The sequence below is a fragment of the Dromiciops gliroides genome, chromosome 2, assembly GCF_019393635.1.
Source record: "Dromiciops gliroides isolate mDroGli1 chromosome 2, mDroGli1.pri, whole genome shotgun sequence".
NCBI lineage: Eukaryota > Metazoa > Chordata > Mammalia > Microbiotheria > Microbiotheriidae > Dromiciops > Dromiciops gliroides.
The window spans coordinates 65,548,416-65,551,448 of NC_057862.1; the positions used below are offsets into that span (position 1 = coordinate 65,548,416).

General features: G+C 41.4%; 1 pseudogene; it reads left to right on the top strand.

Annotated features, from left to right (window-relative positions):
• The first annotated feature begins 1,783 nt into the window (after nucleotides 1-1,783).
• On the top strand, nucleotides 1,784-2,668 carry LOC122739725 (annotated as a pseudogene).
• The last annotated feature ends 365 nt before the right edge of the window (nucleotides 2,669-3,033 follow it).

The following is a 3,033-nucleotide window of genomic DNA, read 5'->3' on the forward strand; positions in this document are numbered from 1 at the left end:
ATAGCTATTGGATTGTATAATAGGACAGCAGAGGACAATGACTATTGTTGTAGGGAATATGGGGAAAATTAGATATTAATGCACTATTGGTGGAGTTGTAAATTGATTCAAACATTCTGTAAAACAATTTGTACTATGGCCAAAGGGATATATAACCATGCATACCTTAGGACCCAGAAATGCCACTTTTAGGTTTCTATCCAAAAAGATATATTTTTTTAAATGTTAAAGGACCTATATGTACAAAAATATTTATGGCTGTCAAGTGTCTGAGGCCAGATTTGAACTGAGATCCTCCTGCATCCAGGGCCAGTGCTTTATCTACAATGCCACCTAGCTGACCCTAAATTGTTTGGGTTGTTAAGGGGAGATGAGAGGGAGGGTGGAAGAGAATTTGGAACACAACGTTTAAAAATGGGTATTAAACTGTTTTTACATATAATTTGGGATAATATATTTGTAAATAAATGAAAAAAATTAGATATTCAGTTGGAGGCAGAGCCAAGATGGCAGAAGAAAAGCAGTAAATGCTCAGACTTCCTGACACAATTACTTCAAAAAAACTCAAAACACATCCAGAAAACAACTCTTGGAGCAGTAGAACCCACAAGAAGGCTGAGATTATTTTCCAGCCAAAGATAGCTTGGAAGTTTGGCAGTAGGGGGAACCAGACTGGAAGTAGAGTCAAGCCCCACAATCACACTGACACAAATCTAGCCCTAGTCAGGCTGCACCAGAAAAAACTTACCCTAGAGTCTCTGAATCAGCTGCAGCACCAGCATCTTCTGGAGCTAAGCTCACAGACTGGTGAGAGGGCTGAACGGTTGGCCAAGGGAAGTTTATAGGGGTGTATATAGGACCTAAGGGGAGGTATTGGGATGTCCTACGCCAGCAGGGAACAAGGAAGAAACCTTGAGCAGTAGCCACCCAGGTATGGGTGGGATATAGGCCCATGAGAGAAAGCAACCACAGCACACAAAGTTTTGCTGCCTGGGTAATTAGCAAATTGGCCTGGGGTTATTGCCAAACTAGAGAAAAGGCCAGGCAAGTGAAGAAACTGTCCCTCATTAAATCATAACACCTGGGACCCCCTGAAACTTAGGACAGTATAAGATGGAAGCAGGACCTCACACTTAAAAGGACTTAAAAGTCAAGTAAAAGATGGGAAAGATGAGCAGGCAAAGAAAGTTGTAAAGCATAGAAAGCTTCTTTAGTGACAAAGAAGATCAAGGTGCACCCTCAGAAGAGCATAGCAGCGTCAGGGCCCCTACATACAAAGCTTCCAAGAAAAATATTAATTGGTCTTAGGCCATAGAGATGCTCAAAAAGGACTTTGAGGATAAAGTTAGAGAGGTAGAAGAAAAAATGGAAAGAGAAATGAGGGTGATGCAGGAAAGTCCTGAGAAAAAAGTGAACAGCTTGAAATGCCAAATGGAAAAGGAGATACAAAAGCTCTCTGAAGAAAATAATTGCCTAAGAATTAGAATTGAACAAATGGAAGCCAGTGACTTTATGAGAAACCAAGACACAATAAAGCAAATCCAAATTAATAAATAATAGAGGGTCTGTGTGACCCTGGGCAAGTCACTTAACCCCAAATGTCACCAAAAAAAAAATAGAGGGTAATGTGAAATCTCTTCTTGGAAAAACTGCTGACCTGGAAAATAGATCCAGGAGAGATAATTTGAAAATTATTGGACTGTCCTTTCCACGCTACCCAGAAGAGGGGTCCATGCGGCATTGTCTTCGGTTTCTGTCATAGTTTTAAGGGGAAACTTTCACAATGTCCAGAGCCCTGGATGTCTTGCAGATGGAAAAGGATGTCCTCAAATTTCTTGCTGCAGGAACCCATTTGGGTGGCATTAATTTGGACTTCCAGATGGAACAGTATATCTACAAAAGGAAGAGTTATGGAATCTACATCATTAATTTGAAGAGAACTTGGGAAAAGCTTCTGCTTGCTGCTCATGCCATTGTTGCCATTGAAAATCCTGCTGATGTTAATGTCATCTCTTCTAGGAACACTGGCCAGCGAGTTGTTCTGAAATTTGCTGCTGCCACTGGTGCTATACCTATTGCTGGATGCTTCACCCCGGGCACCTTCACTAACCAAATTCAGGCAGCTTTCAGGGAACCTCGCCTCTTGTTGGTCACTGATCCTCAGGCAGATCATTAGCCTCTGACTGAAGAATCATATGTTAACCTCCCAATCATTGCATTGTGCAACACAGATTCTCCACTTAACTATGTGGACATTGCCATTCCTTGCAACAACAAGGGAGTTCACTCCATGCATCTGATGTGGTGGATGTTGGCCCATGAAGTCCTACATATGTGTGGTACCATGTCCCATGAACTCCTGTGGGAAGTGATGCCTGGTCTTTACTTCTACAGGGATTCAGATGAGATTGAGAAGGAAGAACAGGTGACAGCTGAGAAGGCAGTGAGAAAGGAGGAATTTCAGGGTGAATGGACTGCCCCTGCCTCAGAATTCACTGCTGCTCAACCAGAGGTAGCTGATTGCTATGAGGGAGTAGAGGTGCCATCCGTGCCCATTCAGAAGTTCTATTCTGAAGACTGGAGTGTTCAGCCAGATACGGAGGACTGGACTGTGGCTCCTACTGCTCAGGCAACTGAGTGGGTAGGGACTACCACAGAGCTTTCCTAAGTTTTAGCCCAGGTGCTATAATAGAGAAGGAAAATAATATTGAAGGAAAATAAATCTTGATTTCTTTTAAAAAAGAAAAGAAAAGAAAAAAAAAGAAAATTATTGGACTACATGAAAACCAAGAGATTGTCAGGAAAAATTGCCCTGATATTCTAGTATCAGAAGATAAAATATAAATTGAAAGAATCTACTGATCACCTCCTGAAAGATATCCCAAAAGGAAAACTTCCAGGAATATTATTGCCAAATTTCAGAGCTGCCAGGTCGAGGAGAAAATATTGTAAGCAGCCAGAAATAAATAATTCAAATACTGTGGAGCTACTGTCAGATTAACACAGGATCTAGCAGCTTCTACAATAAATGAT